The 22,512-nt window shown below is 36.0% G+C and overlaps 1 protein-coding gene across 2 annotated transcripts in view; it reads right to left on the bottom strand.

Annotated features, from left to right (window-relative positions):
* Nucleotides 1–21,655, bottom strand: part of rdgC (retinal degeneration C) — a 560,018-nt gene extending 538,363 nt beyond the window's left edge. Inside the window, exon 1 of one of the 2 annotated variants that reach the window (XM_083134220.1) lies at nt 21,357–21,654. The gene's annotated coding sequence lies outside the window, so the exon portion shown is untranslated. Of the gene's footprint in view, nt 1–21,356 lie in introns of both variants that reach the window. The other variant, XM_083134221.1, reaches the window with a different exon arrangement.
* Between the last annotated feature and the right edge of the window lie 857 nt (nt 21,656–22,512).

A 22,512-nucleotide genomic window follows, 5' to 3' on the forward strand; every position in this document is an offset into this window, starting at 1 on the left:
ACCCTCACAAAAAATCCAGAACTCGATTGATTGATTGAATTTGTTTATTTTACTTCGCGTTTTGTGCCTCTTGGCTAATTTGCGAAGATGAGAATGACTGATGAAATGATAAAATTGATGAATGGACATTCACAAACAACCAAGCCCGAGCGGGATTCGAACCCGGGACCCTTGGCGTCGAGCGCGATGTGCTAACCACTTTTTTTTTTTTTAATAAAAGGAGATACCCCCTCCACGGAGGTATCCCCCACCATTCACTCTTTTTCTCACTTTTACACTTTTCAATTCTTACATTTCCTTTGTTTCTTATCAACTGGACGAACACAAATACCCATGTCTTACCCGGGACTCGAACCCAGAACCCCTGGCGTCGTAGAGCGCTCTGCTAACCACTTCGCCACGGAGGTCGACACCACTCGGCCACAGGGTCCGACTCCAGAACTCGAGCCTGGAACCTTCGATGCGAGGTGTGTTTCTTGTTCTAACTATATCTGTGTGTTTGCGTTAGATTCATGGTCGCAAATACATCGTCGCTTCGGAACAAGAAATGTTCATCTTTGCTACTTTCAGATTACCAACATACGAAGCGGCATGTAATTCAAAAGGTTTTGAAGAAACCTCAGATTTATAAATAAGGTTGGATGATATTAGACAAAAAAAATAGTTACTTTCCGTTGGGCTCGAACGCAGGTTGTCCGGATGCTAGTATGACAATAAAAATAATATATTGTCATAACAACATTTGAAGAAGGTTAGGCTAAGTTCAAAGTTCCACATTTGTGCAATATTTATAACAATTTAGTCATAACAGTTATTTTTGACTGGCAATATGAAAAACAAATATCTTCAATCATATGTGTTCTTTCAGACAAGAAAGATATGATACATTCAAATTTATAATTAAATTTATTGAAATTGTGTACATTTGCATTGGCTTCAAGGTTTATATACAAAGGTCAACTCTTTAAAATTGTTCAATGTACATTGTGATGTCATACTTGGTATTTTGTATCAACATTCAAAAAATGGTAATTGTGATCAATAGATAAGTATATTGTAATATACATAGTAAAATAGCTATAACAGAGCAAATATGTACATTTACAACACAAACATTCAAGCTGTTAAGCACTTAGGGACAAAAATATGAAACAAAAACAATTGAAGATTGCACATACTAAAAAATCTGGCTTGAACTAGTTGCTCTAATACTAGTTGTCTGTGACTTTAAATGGATCTCAGGATGGAAAAAAGATAAGTACAGATTTAGCAATATGGAATGGTGATATATTTGTACAATAATTGTTGCTTTTAAAGCATTAAACTGGGCAATGTTATAATAACTTGGATGTTTAAGTTATATAGAAGCCTTTTATGACTTGAATGAACTTTGATCATGATATAATCTGATAAAGATTCTAAAGTTGTGCAATGACACTGATATGTATAATGGATGCCATGTTGAATTGGAAGCAGTGAATAAGTATCTGTTTTCATCTTCCTTAACGGGCAGGCTTGTAAATGTTACAGTTCCTCAAATAAGTGCTTGGAGGAAGGTTGCATAGAGTGACAGTTATATGTTCTACATTTGGATGTGGTTTGATCAGATGATGAATTTCGAAAACTGAAGCTCAGAATTGTGGATACAAGGACTTGCTTTATCCTGGAAGGAGATAACAAAGAGATATTTTCTTCTTATGTGTAGCATTGATATGTTATAAATGCTCTTGTACTTTTTGTTGTTTCTAGTTTTTTTTTTTTTATTTTTATCAATATAATAATTATAAAGGTATTTTTTATTGATTGAATATAAACACAATTCATCAGCATATGTAAATTGAAATTTCCTTTCCAATATAGCACCATAGCTACTACCTATTGTGCTGATACCGAGTTTGAATTATACTGACCAAAAAATGGTTAAACTTAGATTATGAGACTCAAATGGTACAATTATTGGATAGGAAAGAATAAGTTATTGAGTTGTGAATATTCTTGTCTTGTTTCTCATATTAGTTTCAATACCTAACATTATGGAGAAGGAGATCACATTGGCTGACATTGTGATGATGCTCAAATCGCAGCAGGCAGAAATGAAAGACGGTATCTCTGCTGTGCAGAGTCAGATGAAAGAAAGCATTGAAGCCAGTAAAGCTCAAAGTAAGGAACTTAGAGAAATTAAGGTAGATATTTCACAGTTCCGTAAGGAATGCTTAGATAGAACAGAAAAGTTAGAAAAGAAAGTTAAATTACTGGATCAAAGGATGAATGATGAGCTAGTTTATCTTGCTGCGGATATGGATAAAAAATTAGACGATACAGTTAGTAATCTATCCAAACAGTTTACTTCTCAACTGGATCAATGTCTTGAGGTTTGTGCTCAGTGTAGTGTATCACTTGGTACATTAAGTAATGATCTAATTAAGTTACGAAGTGAAACCAAGTATGCTAATTCAACTGAACCACAGGTTGATGTCAAATCTATTGGCATACAACATGATGAGGTTGATAAAGAAGTTATGTCTAGCAGTGCAAGGCATATTATTATCACTCGTGTTCCAGAGAATGATGCAATTAGGAGTGATGTTGATAGTGATAAGTCAGTGGATATTAGTACAAGGCATAAGTTGCATGATGTAAATAATAAAGACAATATCAACTCTTCTTTGGAATTAGGTGTTAAGAATGCACTTCTACAAATAGAAACCAATATCATGAGTGTAGTTAATAATGCATTATCACCAGTGTCAACTCATGATATAATAGCAGTTAAAAATACAGCTAAAGTACAGAGTGACTTTACACCTCGAATGAGTTCTCACACTGTAAATCAGAGACAACATACAGTTGGGAATAAAGATGAAGTTTGTCATGGTTCACCAAAAAGTAGTCTTGTTAGACATAATATAGGAGTGAATACTGAATCTGAGATGTATAATAGTACAGATTCAGATCATGATAGAGTAAGTATGCTTAGTGGTCCATACCGAAATACAAGATTAGCATCTAAGCGTCGAAAATTGAGGAAGAACAAATCAGTTGCTAATAATAATGTTGATGACAAAATTTCATATGCACAACATGATGCTGGTCATATGAATAATGTTAGTCATTCAGTAGATGTTCCATTGACTAATTGTAATAAGAGTCAAATTAAAGTTCTCATTAAACCACAGGACTTGAGGCATTTCCCTCATTTTGATGGGATATCTTTAGAGTTTGCACCATCAGAATTCTTAGAAAAAGTTGAGGAAAACCTAGATATTTATGACATCAAAGAAAGTCAATTCTTGAAGTACATACCAAAACTTCTAACTGATTGTGCTAGAACTTGGTACTTAGAAGTAAAGAATCAGTTTACCACTTATTCTGAATTTAAAGAGGCTTTTTTGGCACATTATCAGAATGACCGCTGGAAATCAGTAAAGTTGACTCAAACTTTGAATTCTCCTTTTACAAAAGAGAGTAATGTAAGCCTGTTACAATATGCAAATAAGAACTACAAAATTTTGAAGTCTACTCAGCCTCATGCTGAAGAACCTCATTTGATAGCACAATTAGCCTCATTATTACCACACAGGATTAGTGAACACATGGTGATCAATAACGTACGTACATTGCAGCAAACGTTGCAAGTTATTGAAAATTTTCAATCTTTAAGAAATAATCCTGCACGGTTCAATGACATGAACAGAAATAATTATAATCCAAAGAATAAGGCTAGAGTAGCAAATGTTTCATGTGCTAATGATCAAAATAGAAATAAGGATAGGTATTCTAGTAAATCCTATAGAAATTCTAGGACTTTTAATAAAAATAATAACAAACAATCATCTTCTGATGTTGGTAATAGAGTTCAACAGCAGCGTGATAAACAATCATCTGATACAAGGGTGCATAACACAGTACAACAGGAAAACTGTTGATTGCTCATGATGTAGGAGGTACCATGGGCATAAATCTGGTACGAAATCCTCCATCCAGATATGCTGATAATAATAAGTCAAGCCAATATAAGGCTAATAAAAACAACAATAATAAGTCTAGTGTTAATATTCCTAGATTAGATGATGTACAATTGTTGGGAGACAGTATGTTAGTTAGGTTTGCTCAAAACATATTAGGATATAGATGGGAGAAAAATTCCTCTGGTGCTAGATGCATTGGCTTGTGTGTCTCAGGACAAACAACAGACGACCTGAGACAACGCATTGAAAATGCATCTGGAATTTCAGATAAGATATTATTAATGATTGGCACTAATGACTTGATGCAGAAAAGGTCCATTGAGCAAATGAAGTCATCCTTTACACGACTAATGAGTCTGTTAAAAAACAAGTGTTCTCAAATTTCAATATTATGCTTACCACCTCTCCCAAGATACATGTCATCTTCTAATGAACCTATTTGGCAGACCTGGAACAGTTTTAATTTATATCTAATGTCCTTACATAATGATTATAATGTAAAAGTGTATAATGTTTCACCTTTGTTTTTCTTGGAAAGTGGTCACATTGACGAATCCTTATATCAGAAATATTTTGGTCATCCATCCAGAAATAATATAGATATGGTACATTGGAATAAAGCTGGCATGGATAAAGTTAGACAGTTTTTGTCTAGTATGGGTGTGTGTAGCTTGCAACAAACCCAAGTTGATAAGACATCTCCTGATTTAAGTGTACAAGCTACAGTGCATAATATCAGTAATATAAGTGCAAGTAAGGATTTAAATCCAGATATTATAGAATATTGTCCTACTGACAATAGTGATTCTTTTTGGAGAAAAAACTAGATGTTGACCTTTGTTCTAAGGTGGGTATCGAAGGTCTTAATATAAATCCTGCCATTTGTGATGTGAATATTGGTGATTGGGAACAAGAATTTCAATATAACAATTGTGACCAAGGAAAGGAAATTCCGATACCTCAAAATGCTTTAATTAAAAAGCACAACACAGCAAAAATTAGTGTTAAAATTTGTGATAAAACATACATAGCCCTTTGTGATAGTGGAGCTGAAATCAGTCTACTTTCACTTCAAGTGTGGAAAGATATAAATATAAAGGCTACTAAACCTAAACTTTTACCTGCCACGAACATAAAATTGGTCGATTTTGCCGGGAACAAGAAATCTAAAATTTTGGGTATGGTGAAATTACACATAAACATCGAAAGTTTACAAATTTATGTACAGTTTATAGTTGTGCAAAATCTACAGGTCAGTGTAATTTTAGGTTTAGATATATTATATGCTATGAGGGCATCATTAGATTTTATGAATAAAACTTTAATTTGTGGTTCTACACAAAATCCAATTCTTGCACGATTCATTCCAATAGTGAGTGATCATGAAGAGTTGTGTTATTTTGATTGTGCTCAAGTAGACTTGGGTCAAAAGTTAGAAATACAGCCAATCCATACTAAGAACAAATTCAGTGAATATGTGAATAAGGCAGATTCTCTGACAAATGAACAGAAATTTATGTTTATTCAGCTTTTAGTAGAATTTGAAGACATATTTTCTAATAGACCAGGTTTGTGCAAAAATTACGTACACAAAATGGTATTAGATACCAATGAACCCATAGTAGGAAGAAACTATCCCATACCATATGCTTATAGGGAGAAAGTTCGAGAGCAAATAAAAACCATGCTTGAATGGGATGTCATTGAGCTTTCAGATTCCGAATATCTTTCTCCACTTTTGGTTGTTCCAAAACCTGGTGGAGGTATCCGATTATGCGTGGATCTAAAAGGAATCAATCGCCATGTAAAATTAATTCAGGTGCACCCTATTAAAATACAGGAATTGTTGGTAGAATTTCAGGATTGCAAATATTTTACATCAATAGACCTTTTGAATGCTTTTTGGCAAATAAATTTGCATCATGAAAGCAGAAAATTTACTGCCTTCATGTTCGAAGGTGTACTTTACCACTTCAAAAGAGTAGTTTTTGGTTCCGTTAATGGAACAGCTGTCTTTGTTGATGCACTTAATCGTGTGTTGGCTGACTGCAGAGAATTTGTGGTAGTTTATGTAGATGATGTCATTATTAAATCTAAAGATTTTGCATCACATCTACAACATGTTAATACAGTACTGCAGAAGTTAAAGCAAGCGGGCATGACAATAAAACTGGAAAAATGTGAATTTTGTAGGTCCGAAATTAAATTTTTAGGACACATTATCACTTCTCTAGGATATAAAAAGGATCCTAAGTATGTGCAATCAATTATGGCTTTACCTGTTCCTAATTCTTTGAAGCAACTACAGAAAATTCTAGGTTGCTTTAATTGGATCAGTAAATATATAAAAAATTATGCAATTATTGCACAGCCAATGTATGACTTGCTAAAAACCAAAACTAAATGGCAGTGGACTGAGAAAGCTTCAATAGCCTTTCACACTCTGAAAGATAAAATTAGTGAGCATGTGCTTTTAGCCTTCCCTAATTTTACACACACATTTTATGTACAAACTGATGCCTCGATGATAGGTGTGGCTGGATACTGCTTTCAGGTAATTGATGGTGATTTCAAACCTCTTGGTTTTGTAAGCAGGTTACTTCGAAACTATGAGAAGTCATACACATCCACAGAAATGGAAGTTTTAGCCATATTATATACAATAGATAAATTTAGTTCACTGCTTAAAGGTAGACATTTCGTTGTGGTGACAGACCACAAAGCACTTACCTGGCTAGAAACTGCACATACTTGGAATGCACGCTTAACCCGATGGTTTGTGCAATTACAGCAGTATTCCTTTGATATACAGTACTGCAAGGGATCCGAGAATATTTTCGCAGATCTTCTTAGCAGAACTTTTCCTTTGCAGGATGATCTGATGTATCAAATTAACTCATTGGAGTTTAAAGATGTTTTAAAACCAATCACAGACATTATGAGTTTAATTAAAGCACAAGAGAATGATGCAGAATTAATGGAAATAAGAGAATATTTAGTACATCCCTCAATTGATATTGTTAATCCAAGAGGTAGGACTTGGAGTAAGCAGTACGTACTTAGGGATAATATATTGTGTGTCAAGGATTTTCATAACACACAAAAACTTAGGATTTGTATTCCTGTTTCTCTAGTTGGTTTGGTCTTGCACAAATTTCATGACTTAGCAGGCCATTTTGGTGCAAGTCGTACTCTTTCTCAAATATTTTGTCACTTTCAATGGAAAGGCATGAGAAAAGATGTACAACAATATGTTACAGATTGTGATATTTGTGTTCGTACAAAACCAAACAGGCACCCCGCTAAACATTTAGCCAAAATACACTTAACTGATGAACCTGGTAAGATTTTATTTATTGATTTACAAGGTCCTTTTACCATGGGTCCTAAACGTGAACGTTTCCTTTTCACTATTTTGGACGCAGCTTCCAGATACTTGATTGCTTATCCTATACCTAACAGCAATGCTGTTTCTGTATTGAAAAAATTATGTGAAATTTATTTTGTGCATCTCGGCATACCGGAAAAAATAATTTCTGATAATGGACCGCAGTTTCGTTCACACATATTTAATACAAAGATGAAGGAGTATGGTATTAAACTTGTGTTTACTCCTCCATATCACCCTTCATCCAATATGGTGGAGCGTTATCATGCTGAACTTAATCGTGTCATGAGGGTGTTGTGCATAGACAACCACTCACGATGGCCACAGCATGTTAGCTTGGCTTTGCATTGGCTAAATAATGCTATTTCTTCACATACAGGATTTGCTCCTATAGAGTTGAGACTAAACAAAGAGCCAAGTTTTAATTTGGGTGATGCATTTTGTTCTCAAGGTGACATCATACCATGGAACAAAAAACTAATCATGTCTCAAATTAAGAGCCACACTGCTAGAACAAAAAGGTTAGATAAATTGAACAAAAAGGAAGTGAATAAAATATCAATCTCACCTGGTGATCTTGTTTTTGTCAAATGTAGACAGAGAGACATGGATGATAATCCTATAAGAAAATATTGTTTTCTGTTTGAGGGTCCTTACTTATGTATAAAAAATTTTGGGGATTCTCGTATTTCAATTTTGTTTTGCATGAATGGTGATTTTATTGAAAACGTGGCCATTGAACACGTAAAGTTATGGAGGTGTTCACTTGGTAAGAGGAAATTCTGGTTGCAACATTTGCAGAATATCAATAGCTCACATGCTGATCTGGTGCAGAAATTTCTTGCCCAAAGTAAACAAGAACAAGTTGATGTTTCTTTAGCTCCTATATCTTACATAGATGTAGTAACTGCTTAACACATCAACTTACAAAGGGTGGTTGGTTGGGAGTATCTTCTAGACTGTTGGTCTAGGGAGGTATATTTGGCCACAGTACCACTGTTCATCTTGATGGACAAAAATACAATATAATATTTTGAAGTATAAGTTTGTGATTTATTTTATGCACAATTCAGTTGCATGATCACTATATTTAAGTTTATTATACTTAAATATAACTCCGCATGTTTGTGGGAAACTTGGCATTATTATGCACAACAAAAGCAAATTTTAAAAACACTTTAATAGTTCATCTATGTAACAAACTTGAATAGCTGGTGAAAGATGTTACCCAAGATGTTAGTTAAGTAGTGGTAGTATACAAAGAATGTAAGTGCATTTAAAATGCTTATATACGAGAATTATTTTATTTGCTATTAGGGAATTGTTAAGTCAATAATTCCTGAAGATGAATTGTTTCCTCGTATATTTTATGAAGTTGACATGTATCAGAGACATCCACTAGATGATCCAAGCTCGTCACTCATAATTCCATGCCACAGTTGCATGAAAGCATTGTGAAGTGTTCACGTAAAGGCAATAGTGAGTCCTATTGTGACAATGTAGAAATATTTATTATATGAATATATATATATTTCTTTTTATGATGCACATGTATCTTTGGTGCTTTATCAAGTTTGGATTCTTCCAATAGTAATCATGTAGTGCTGATAGGTTAGGTATTTATGATTTCAAATACACTTATCAAGCTAAGCCACACGATGATGCTGCTATATATAATGATTGAAGGTTGACTATTTCCACATCTTAGGGGTATAAATTTATGAAGTAAAGATACATATTAAGACCAGTTACACTAGTTTTTTTCAGGGAATGTAATGTTCCATTTATGTTATAATATAAATGTACTTAATTACATAAGTGATTAATCTGAGCCACGTGTCTTATATTGATAATGATCGTAAATATCAAGTATCTTTTGAGATAACCATTCTTAACATGTTTTGGATTAAAACTATGTTAGATGTATTTTTGATGACTTCTGAAATCACACATGACTACGTTAAAAACGTTTTAGTCAATTAAGCCTCAGAGATATGTTATTTTATCAATGCACTTGCTAGGATTGATAAAATATTTATACAGACTAGGATGGAATTTTGTTGGTATGAGGTATAGTTTAGTTGTTTTATTCTAAATGAATAACAACGTTAATTTGTGATTTATTTTGACAGCATATTAAAGGACTTTGACATGATCATATAATATCTTTGCACTTGAAGATATTATAATAATGAGCTTTCACAAGGTAGTGTCAGTGTGATGTCATTCTCTATAAGTGTGATCTATATTAAGAGTAGACACAGATTGATTAATTATTTGACAATTTCAGATAGTATTTTCTCAATTGCAAACTCAAAGCAATTCTGATAATCAAAAATTGATTCATGGTTGTAAATTCTTTTTAATACGCACATGTAGATGTTTGACAGTGTTATGCATCTGAGATTATATATCCAATATTTATGTTCATACTTCATAAATGTATAATGTAATATTTTCTTCATCATTACAAAACATGATAATGATATCTTAACTGATAACATGTTGTTTATTTTGTTGGTTTGATGAACAAAAATACTGCTTCATTTTACAACCACACCCATGAGGATTGGTTGGTTAAGTTCTTCTCTTAGACTGTTGCTTAAGGGAGGTACTGTGAGTCACAGTACTTTATGCATAATTTTTCATTTGTCAGATGTCAATGTCAAAATTTTTTCATTTTTCGTGCTTCTTTCCTTGAGTCTGAAACATTAGTTCAGGTATGAAGTATTCATCTGTAGAGTTTGCCTTAAGTTGATCTTCGTAATCCGACATTGGTCCTCATTCATATATATCTTGATCCTTAGTTGTGATTAGCAGTGGAAAAAATCAATATAACAAATATTCTTTGTTATGTGTATTTCGGAGTGCAAAAAATGTATAATATAATGTGATAGCATGTGCATAGTAGATTTTAATGCTAAGATTTAGCTGTGGCGTAAAAACATTTTATAGAGCTCTGAGATTCCAAGAGTTGAATTGTAGGCTCAAATAGAAATAAACTTGACAAGAAGCAAAGACGTTTTGATCTAAGCTTAAGTCAAGTAGTAGGTTCCTTTAAAATGCTAGAATGCATTATGGCTCCAAAATGTGTTCACAAAGGGCAGAATAGAAAATTCGTGCCGTGACGCTGTGAGTTCAGGAACAACAGTTATTTGAGATTTATAATTTTTGTGCGCACATCATAATTTATACATTTCTTGCATGAATTGATTTGTGATGTAAGAAATCTTAGTTTCGACACTCTGTAAATCTGAGGATGTTTGCTTTTGATGCAGGGACTTAGATTCTTGTCTTGTTAGCTGATGTTACTAGACAAATGGATGAATACCCAATGGGAAACTTAGTTAGATCATAGGTAACTTACTCTACATATAGAAAATTATAATTAATATATTTTTGGCTAAATAAAGATTAATATAGAAATTATGCTCTCAGATTAAGAATGAAGTTCTTAATGGTGCTTCATTGGTTCATAATAAATAAAAATGTTATGTAGCTACATTGTTTTATGTAAAAATGGTTCATATGGAACTTCACTAGATAATAATTGTTGGTATGTAGAACTTGATTTTGTTTTATTTGTTTTGCAACATTATTATGTACTAAAAACTCATTATGTGTAGTTGCACTGTATTGGTTCATGATGAACAAGTTCTGGTTGTATTGTTGGAAAACAAATATTCAGTTATACTCAGATGATTATAATGGTAAACATGAAAACAGTTTGTAAATATAGAGGCATTATATTAATTATTATATGTTAAAAGTCTCAGTAGTGCTCAGATCTGTTGTTGTGGGTCCGTCCCTTGTTGAGCGCCAGTATGACAATAAAAATAATATATTGTCATAACAACATTTGAAGAAGGTTAGGCTAAGTTCAAAGTTCCACATTTGTGCAATATTTATAACAATTTAGTCATAACAGTTATTTTTGACTGGCAATATGAAAAACAAATATCTTCAATCATATGTGTTCTTTCAGACAAGAAAGATATGATACATTCAAATTTATAATTAAATTTATTGAAATTGTGTACATTTGCATTGGCTTCAAGGTTTATATACAAAGGTCAACTCTTTAAAATTGTTCAATGTACATTGTGATGTCATACTTGGTATTTTGTATCAACATTCAAAAAATGGTAATTGTGATCAATAGATAAGTATATTGTAATATACATAGTAAAATAGCTATAACAGAGCAAATATGTACATTTACAACACAAACATTCAAGCTGTTAAGCACTTAGGGACAAAAATATGAAACAAAAACAATTGAAGATTGCACATACTAAAAAATCTGGCTTGAACTAGTTGCTCTAATACTAGTTGTCTGTGACTTTAAATGGATCTCAGGATGGAAAAAAGATAAGTACAGATTTAGCAATATGGAATGGTGATATATTTGTACAATAATTGTTGCTTTTAAAGCATTAAACTGGGCAATGTTATAATAACTTGGATGTTTAAGTTATATAGAAGCCTTTTATGACTTGAATGAACTTTGATCATGATATAATCTGATAAAGATTCTAAAGTTGTGCAATGACACTGATATGTATAATGGATGCCATGTTGAATTGGAAGCAGTGAATAAGTATCTGTTTTCATCTTCCTTAACGGGCAGGCTTGTAAATGTTACAGTTCCTCAAATAAGTGCTTGGAGGAAGGTTGCATAGAGTGACAGTTATATGTTCTACATTTGGATGTGGTTTGATCAGATGATGAATCTTGAAAACTGAAGCTCAGAATTGTGGATACAAGGACTTGCTTTATCCTGGAAGGAGATAACAAAGAGATATTTTCTTCTTATGTGTAGCATTGATATGTTATAAATGCTCTTGTACTTTTTGTTGTTTCTAGTTTTTTTTTTTTTATTTTTATCAATATAATAATTATAAAGGTATTTTTTATTGATTGAATATAAACACAATTCATCAGCATATGTAAATTGAAATTTCCTTTCCAATATAGCACCATAGCTACTACCTATTGTGCTGATACCGAGTTTGAATTATACTGACCAAAAAATGGTTAAACTAGTCCGATACGATTACCGACACTCCAAACGAGACAACACGAAACGTTTTTTTGCAAATTGTCGACTAACACGAAAGTTTATTTTCAGATTGCTAATTCCGAAAGTATAACATAGCTTGGCCGGTGTCTCATGCATTTTCTGTACTTTTGTTACGGGATAATGATGATTGTGTTCTAGACGAAGATGTTAAAGACACACCCAGGAATAATCACCCTCGCAAAAAATCCAGTACTCGAGCCTGGAACCTTCGATGCGAGGTGTGTTTCTTGTTCTAACTATATCTGTGTTTTTTCGTTCGTTTCATGGTATTCGTGAGTAGATATTAAGAAAGTAAATAAATAAGACAAGTGAGTGGAAGGGACTGTAGAATCGTAGCTACGGAACCATTGAGAAGATATCCTTCGCCAAGATAGAGAATCTCTATATACCTTGTGAGAGAGAACCTATTAGAAGAATGAAAGGACAGATTAAAATATTAAATTTGATGTGTATCCTTTCGTCAAAATGCCTAGAAAACAATATAATATACTTATTCACTGCTAGAAAAAAATAATATTTTTTTGCTCATGGTGGGGATAGAACACAGGCATCGCTGATTAAAGCTCTGCACGCTAACCAACACACTATCAATAACACATCATCTTCTTTTCTCCAGTCAGTCTGTTTCCTTCCTCGGCACCTGAAAAAGCAAATGCATCTTCATTGCACTGATAATTGTTTCATTGTCTATTGATAGAAACCACGTATGTAAATAATAGACGCATTCTTTCTGTGAAATATTCCATGTTTCGAACATCATGTTTCTCTATCCGTTTACTGTTATTTGGACATTGACTTGGAAGTTAAAACTTAACTTTGGCTGTGTGTTTTCACGTGCATGTGTGTGACAAGAGTGGTGTGAACGTGTGTTGGATGTTGTTCTAGATATTGTTTTCGGTCAAAGCATTAATATAATTATAAAATATAGAACTTAGTGTAAAGCAAGGAGTGAAAATATAAACCCAGTCCGTCAGGTTCGTTCCTAAACAACATTAAATAAAGGAACGTAACGTGGACCGAGTGTTATTCCATGTCGAGAACACGAGACATTACTTCCGACAATCTTCATCTTGTATTTCTCTTTGGCATCACTGCTCAATTTACAGATATGTATACCCGTGACTGGTATACAAGCCGCAGAATTGCAATGTTGGTTGGGTTGTCTACTCACAAGACGCTTGGCGGTGAGACATCGAGGGCTTGCTTCAGTGCGTCTTCAATAGCATCGTTACAACGCAGAAGTGTTCTTGACTGTACAAGGAAATAGTTATCGTATATAACTGGCACTCGTGGGAACCCGCAAGAAATTTTGTAAGAAGTGTCAATTTTTTTTAAAAAAAATGTGGTCTACAGTGCGATTTTGGGTTTGGTTCATTTGACATCGCTTTTACACTCATGCTCATAAATTAAGGATAATGCTGAATCTTGTACAAAGAAATATTTGATGTGCACGTTGCAACTTGAAATGATGTCTGGGTACTGTCTCAAAGAACCTGAGTTGACTATGACCTTGATCCAGTGTGTGGTGGCGCTGTAAGCAGACCAATGACTCACAGGAGCGAAACTGCTGACCAGAGTACAGTGCCTATAGGAAGTGTGCAGTTGTGTTCGGTTGTGCGAATGGTGAGTGTGTGTGTGTGAAATGACTCAACCAACACATATTGATGATGTAATGAGGGGAAGGATACTTGGGCGGCTAGAGGCGTACCAAAGACAGCAGGTCGTGTCACAGGTGCTCCATGTGCCACCAAGTGTCATCTCACGATTATGGCAACGATTCCAACAGACTGGAAACGTGTCTCGGCGCTACAGCAGTGAACGTCCACAGTGTACAACACCACGAGAAGACAGGTATCTCACCGTAAGTGCCCGGAGACACTGACGGAGTACTGTCCGGGACCTTGCTTGAGACTTTGCAGCTGCCATTGGAACAGTTCTTTCCAGACACACTGTGTACAGACGACTCAACAGGCACGGTTTATTCGCCCGGAGGCCTGCAATTTGCATTCCACTGTCACATGGTCACAGAGTAGCCGTAACAACTGGTGTAGAGAACACAGGACATGGACAATGGAAGAATGGTCTCAGATACTCTTCACTGACGAGTCCAGGTATAGTCTCAACAATGATTCTCGTCATGTAACCATCTGGCGTGAACCAGGAACCAGATACCGACCCGGTTCCATCGTCGAAAGAGACCAGTATGGAGGTGGTGGTGTCATGGTGTGGGTTGGCATTATCCTGGGTTCACGTACACCCTTGCATATCTTCGACAGAGGTATTGTAACAGGTCAGGTGTACCGGGATGTTATTCTGCAAGACTACGTTCGTCTTTTCAGAGGTGCAGTCGGTCCTACGTTCCTCCTGATGGATGACAATGTCAGGCCACACCGAGCTGCTATTGTGGAGGAGTACCTTCAAACAGAAGACATCATACGAATAGAGTGGTCTGCCTATTCCCCTGACCTCAACCCAATCGAACATGCTTGGGATGCTCTAGGCCGACATGTCGCCGCACGTCTTCCACCTCCTCGGATTTTTCAGGAGCTCCGACAGGCACTGGTGCAAGAATGGGAGGCCATACCCCAACAGCTGCTCGACAACCCCCTCCAGAGTATGCCACGCCATTGTACTGCATGTGTCAATGTGCATGGGCATCACGTTCCATACTGAAACCTGTGTACATGCTCAAAGAACTGTGAAACAACATTTTACAATCTCCCTTGCTTTGTATCATATGTGCGTTCTTTGGTTTTTCTCACGTTTTCTGCAATAAACAGGGTTAAACAGGGTATGTGGATGTCTTTCTTGTGTGTTCAACATGTGACTGTGCTACCACAACTAGTTTGTTTCAGTGCTGTATCGTGAGGCACCAGAACATCTATTATCCTTAATTTATGAGCACGAGTGTATATCACATCTGGCTAATCGTGATCACTGGCGTACGCAGAGGGGTACTATTGTTGGCACTTTTGAAAATTTCTTATAAAATCGACATTTTCAAATAAAAGCAGTGAATAACTATGGGGGAAAAGCAGAGTGCTAAATGTAATCCCCTTTTAAATAACCCCGGAGTGTCATTTTTGAGAGTGCAAAGTTCTAAATATACGAATATCTTATTGTGTATGCCCTCCCCCGCCCCCAAAGCATCTCTCTACTATCCATCTATACAATTCCAGTCCCCGTTCGCCGAAAAGATCCTGCAAATGCAAATGATTAGGACGATTGAAGTAGCATATATTATTGAAAACCGTGACGTCATATTTATAGGCATGTAAAATAGAAATGTTTTAAGGGAGATGAGAGAAGGAGAGAGTGATAGGTATGGAAATTAGAGAGAGAGTGGAAATGAGAAAGATAAATAAAGGATATTATTTTTAAGTCCACTTCTTATGCGCAGGCTAAACAGGACTGAACCTACAGTTTAAAGTGGAATCCGAACCACCATACAAGGGATTCGAACCTGGGACCACTTGATTACATGCCGACGGGGAGAGGAAGGAAGGAAAGACGAAGTGTAGCTTGAGAGGAAGAGAAAAGAAACAAGAGGAGAATAAAGAGACAAATGGAAAAAATGGAGAAGAAAAGAAGCTAAAGAAAAATAAAGGCGAAAGTACGGAGTGTTTCAATAAAAAGGTAACTGAAAGTATCCAAAACACACCATGTTCAGTTACCCTTTTTATTGAAACACCCTATATAAAGAGACACAAATTTAGAAAATCCATACGAATAAAAGAAGAACAAGCGTGCAACGTTCCAAAATTCCAAGCGACCATGAGAGGGGGGGGGGGTTCGTGATAATATTGTGAAATATTTCCAGAGTTCTCTTCTGAACGCGCGGTTATTCGAGTCGTATAGATTGGGCTACTATCTTATCGGCGCAACTGTTGCATTCGGAACATCCAAAAAGCCCGCATGTCATACACGAAAGCATTCGGGACTCTCGTGAGATTAACGTGTGGTGTAGGAAAATTGCACAGTTTCCTTGCCTGAGGAATCCAGCATAAATATATGCTAGAGAAACGTTTGTTTCAGAGAAATTTTCAACAGGATGACGCACCATACCAATTAGAAATAACTGAATTTTACATTTCCACTAGGGTAGAATGGATCATGAATTATAATGGCAAATTAAGCGTTAAAATGACCATAAGTCGGATCATTTTAAAAAATATTATAGGGTGTTAGGTTAGACGTGCGTAAATAAAATATTGGTAGATTGAATGATGCTAAGCACAGGGGAACACTTTACCTTTTTTTGAATGATTTCTTGGTCTTACCCAAGTATACTACTTGCGGGTTTGATACGTGAAATGATTGGTTATCTTACTTCATTTTTCTGCTACTTTTAGCTAATCGCGGAGATGAGGATGAATAATGAATGGATGACTTTACAATATCAAGCAAAATCTCCAAGCTTAATTCATAATTCCCCATCTTTTTTTGTTTCTGACCCCTCCCCCCCATTACGTGGTACGAGCCCCTTCAACTTTACTAACTGTGGCAATCAATTTGTTTAAATAATTGAAATCCTTCAGGAACTCGACCCTGGATAGCAGAACTATATGCACTCTTACTACGAATACTATAACTACCAAACAGTCGCACTTCGTATGAAACCAAATATTCCATAACAGTTTCATATCTTGATTAAAAATTAAGGGAACAACGAAAGTTAAAAATGAAAATTAAATGTAAACACAATATTGTTGAAAGTCGAATGTTTAAGTCATGTACATAGTTCCAATATGTTCATAGTATAATAGATTGGAGGCACCTAGCCCAGTAAAAATTTGAAGGGATCGAATATCCATTCTACATTTTCCATACATATCAATTTATAGATATTAAATTCTAAAACTAATGAAAATATAAGATTTCAGCTTAATTTACTACTGAGAACTGATATTTGCTACATCGTTCTGCTTAGAGGTATAGAAGGTATAGAAACTCTCCGAGCTTATAAACAATTAGTGAATACTGTAAAAATGTACAGAGCATTCCCTGACATTCGCTACGAGACTCGGCGGCAAGCAGCCCGGCATCAGCGCTTGTCTTTCCCGGTGAACGGGGTCAGCGACAGTCGCTAGAGTCGGCTATTAAAATTACAGTTTTCATATTGTGTACTAACCTTGACTACAGAAGGTGTTGATGATGTCCCTCGCTGCAACACATTCCTGGCATCTCCGAAGGAAATTGGCATTTACACGTGCAAGTTCGTCTACTGTAATTCTCCCGATTTTTCGTACAATACTCTATTTTAACTCACGGATGGTGTGCGGATTGTCTTTGTATACTTTAGTTCCCCATTTTTCTTTCCACTTTTATTCAGAACTGGCCCTGTTAATCTAAACTTTTTTACGAGGTTTAATATAAGCGACTGTCGCGGACCCGTTCACCGGGAAAGACAAGCTCTGATGCCGGGCCGCTTGCCGCAAAGTCTCGTAGCGAATGTCAGAGAATGCTCTGTACAAAGGGTGAGACGTAATTCCTCCTATGGTTGCTGCATCCCCCCCCCCCTCTTTCTGATGTTGCTAATTTTCGGTAGATTCCGTTGCTTCAAGAAAAAATTGCTCGAAAAGTCTAAACCAAATACTACAGAAGTATTCTATGGAAATTAGTATGAATGTAGTGCATTTCACGCTATTTTAATGATTTTATATTTGAATTACAAGCAGTAATAAGTAGACTTCAGATTTTAGGTTTATAACCTATTTTTACCTTTACAGGTATGTAAGAAATAATAGTAAGGTATGTGAGCGTTTCGTTAAAAAAACGCAACAAATATTGAAGTTTTATAGTGCCTAAAACAACCTATTTTGCTTGTTAGAACCTATTTTAGGTTCATGCGCCTAAATCAAGCCTTTTCTTTTAGATCTTTATATATTTTTAAAGGTTTTACAGGATTGGTATAAATTTACAATACCGGAAGTAACTCCAATTTGTTTGAAATTCGGCATACTCACTAATTTTGGCCTCCTAATCACAAATCTGCAGTTACATTTGTCGGTCACGTCTACAAATTGCAAAAAAACTGCTTCAATTCTCGCAATGATTCTCCGTGTAGAAGTATGGGAACCATATTTGTTGATATGGACAATTGACCAATTGACGTTCGCAATCTGTTACCGTGTCTTCAGCGTTGCCACAGTGTTGATTGCATGCTTGGAGAGCACGGATCGTGTTAGAATGGCGGAAGGGAGCAGCAAAGGAGTTGTGAATGTTGCACAGATCGTTATGTGGAGTGTGGAGGAGGATGGCCGTGGGCTAATTAAGAAACTTATGGATTTCGGTGTTTGGCCCAAAACCATCCCACAGAGAAATGCGTCGAGGAGGAAGACGACGAAAGTGAAAGTGACAATCACGATGTAGAAGAGGATGTGGAATGCGAACTGATTTGATTACAGGTAAGTTTGGCAACAGTGCATGGATCGTAAAATTGCAGGATAAGAAAATGGCGTCTTCGATGAGTAATGTTGGCCGTTAAAGTGCTACGCAAATAAGATTTCTTACAGGTTCCTTGTCGCAATTACCGGAAAACCATTGACAGATATCCCCACGAACCATTCACGGTAAGGTTAGGTTAGGTTAGGCAAGCTTAGTTAAAATTTGGGGTCGTAGAGATGTATATATATAGTTTCTTAAGTATTTGAAACATAAAATTTTCTGGGAAATAATGAGCAAACCACTCAATTTCGCTTATTTTGCATTTTCTACACGTGACCGCCAAATGTAACTGCAGATTCGTGATTAGGAGGCCAAAATTAGTGAGTATGCCAAATTTCAAACAAATTGGAGATACTTCCGGTATTGTAAATTCGCTCCACAGGATTTTTATGTTACACAAAGGCATTTTGCTTTGCTTGGTCACGAAAAAAATTAAAAACGAACGTGTTTGAAACGTGCTCTCTGTTGATTTCCCTTCCTCCAAGTCCATGGTGATTTTTCAAAGCTCTAAACAAAGCTAAATGTCTGGTGCCACTGTTACGTGTACAATTCAAAGTGGTCTGATCTGTGTGGTCTTGCTCACTTTCGCGTCACTTGCACACAAGTCTTGCAAACTAACATTTCAGCATTGAAGTTTGCACCACTGACTATGTTTTTGTTGAAAGATTATTATCAGCACAGACAAAATTGCGGAGTTTGACTGTGGATAACATGAAAAAAGATTCTTGCCTAACCATACGGCGAAGGGTGGATTTAATAGCAAATTTCCAATGGTAAGTTCTGCCATCGCCGTAGGGTTAGGCAACACACACAACGTTATGCAAGATAGTGCGTATTTCAGGATATAGGTGTCCCAAATTCATTGCCGGTGACTATACCTAATCATAATCAGCATTTTTCAGGAATTTTGAACTAATTTTTTAAGTTTCTTTGAACCTACCTCAGGATTTTTCGAGCCTAACATGATTTTTAGGACCTATTTCAGAATTTTTAGAACCTATTTTAGATTTTTAGAGCTTACTTTAGGAATCTAAAAGCACACTGTTTAGAAACTAAAAATCCGAGGTCTAGTAATAACGCAGGTCGCATTGTAATCAATGGGTCGCGGGTTCGATCCCCGAAGGAAGCACCTTGCACAGTGGTTCGGATCCCACTTCAAAAGATGAACTCCAGTCCCGATTAGCCTATGTGAGCAAACGCTGGACCTGAAAACACAATAATAGCAAATACCTTCTGCTACAGACATCATTCTTCTTCAGTTCAGAAACTCCGTGATTATTTTGCAATGAATCACCTTGCATTCTACGACTATATTCTTACATAAAAATTGTCGTATTCTACTGTAGAGAAATTTCATAATACTCAGTTGTTTATGTTAATTTGCTGCATGGGCTTTGCCTCGCTACTAATCCGTTTTTAGGTTAATCGTGAACATCAATTGATGAAAACGTTGCGAGAAAAGCAGCGAATGTACCCGGGTTTCGAATCCAGGTTACGTGCATTTGTAACGTGTAACCCCTATGTTGTTTATTATTTTGCATTGCCGGGACCAGTGATGGACTGAACCCCCTTGAGAATTACGCCGATTTTTCTAAAAGTATGGTCGGTGTAATTAATGAAATTCTTATCTCTGACTACTTTGTTTTTTATTCGTATGCGTAGTCGAAAAGCGAAAAACATAACAAAAACGTCGAAGATTACTATCAACAACATAACACTCGCAAAACGTAAAATTATGAACACCATTTAATCTAACACATCTAAGGCATTAAAACCGATCACATCTAAAAGAAAACTGCAGGATGAAATGTGTCAAGTGGCACACGAACTGTCACAGTTTTTATTCGTAAAAACTGTTTCTATGCACACTTAAAAAAAAGACATTATTTTAAATCCACAGATTTCGATGTTTTATGTAGAAAAATGTTTCAGAGTGCGAAAACAATGCATAACCGATATATTTTATCTCAAAAGTACGACTTAAAACCACACATCACTTCACTATAATACATCTCCGCGAGCTAAAAACAAACAAAAAAACATTACCTTCATAAACCATGGAAAATTTTTCACTTCCTAGAGGCGGTACAAAGGATCAAGGGTACCCAAGCATGCCTAGACAGGGATTCAAATCCAGAAATTTCGATGACGAGTTCGTGAGTCGCATAAAACGCAAATCCCGCTAATATATTACAATCTGGTCCATATATGATGTTCGACACCAACTAAATAGCGTTGTTTTCTGCCCTTGCATCTTATATCTTGCATTAGAATGTTATACTATACTTGAAACAAAAGCTATAAGTATTGTTTTAATAATCTTCTCATTGTTAGTTAACTTGAACTATTCACAATGTAGATAAGAAGGAACGTTAAAGAAAGTGACGTAATATTACACTTGCAACACGTTGCATTTTAACTGCTACAAACTATGCTAAAGAAACGAGTCAAGAATTCAAAACAAACTCACCTTTTCTTTCGAGTATTGAAGTCAAGGAGCGGCTCGCACAAAAAGAAACGTTTTAAAAAGCACAGACTTAATACACACTTTCCGTAACCACGTGCGTGTTTAGCACAATTCACGGGTGCCTTTGCAGCGTAGAGACCGACGCACTCTTTGCACTGTTTTGGTTACCTTCTGGCCCACAACTAAACCGGTTGCGAGGGACTTGCAAAGGGAGGAACAGCTGACTCGAGGCTACGCATGCGTTCCCCTACTGGCGAATGTCGTCGACGCACCACCCCCACCTTACCAAAGCGAAACAGAAAAGATAAAACATTCTTCAAGCTTGTTCACAGACACGATCGAGCCCACTAATGCTAAGTTGTTAACGTTGAAAAGAAACGTCTCTGCTGTGAAGCGAATGGGACAAAACAATTCGTGCTCGAGACATAAAGCTTCGTGCTAATGTTGTTGTGTAAGGCGAGCGCTTAAGCAACAAACAAGTGATCTGTATGATAAAAGAACGTTGTAAATGGGGACAATTACACGTAATTAACTCTTAAGAAACTATCCATTCTCCAGTTTACTTATGTCCAATGTGCATATGTGCATTAAGGGGCTTTTAAAAAAGGTGTGATCAACTGCTAAAGATACATTTCGATGTGCTTATAGATACGTAAGTGGGGCGAATATATTTCCTCGCTGGCCAAGAGTGTTGAGTAGAATTCACTATCTTATAGCTTCGGGCTTCGGTTCCTGGGGGGGGGAGGAGGATTGGTTGATTTGTTTTATTTTACTTCGCTTTCTGCCACTTTTGGCCAGGGACGGCTCAAGACAATTTTTTTACGTGGGGAGGTGGATTTTTGGCGTCCTCCTTAAATTCTACTCTACAACTCCTAACTTTCCACCACCCCTCAATAAAAAAAAACTTGGCTACATCCTATACTTAATATTGCATAATGGTATTAAAACAGCAGTAATATTTTAGCTTAAACTGCTACATGATTTTGAAATATATTTATTACGTTATGTAGCAGGAACGTCAATTAATTTTTGACTACACAAATCCAACTATTTTTAAAACGCGTACATAAACAAAAAAAAATGTTGGCGCCCCCAGGAGGGCGGCGCCCAGCTTTAGGCTGCCCCTGTTTTTGGCTAATCGCGAAAATGAATATAAATG

This window comes from Lepisma saccharinum, chromosome 13 (assembly GCF_977018435.1).
Source record: "Lepisma saccharinum chromosome 13, izLepSacc3.1, whole genome shotgun sequence".
NCBI lineage: Eukaryota > Metazoa > Arthropoda > Insecta > Zygentoma > Lepismatidae > Lepisma > Lepisma saccharinum.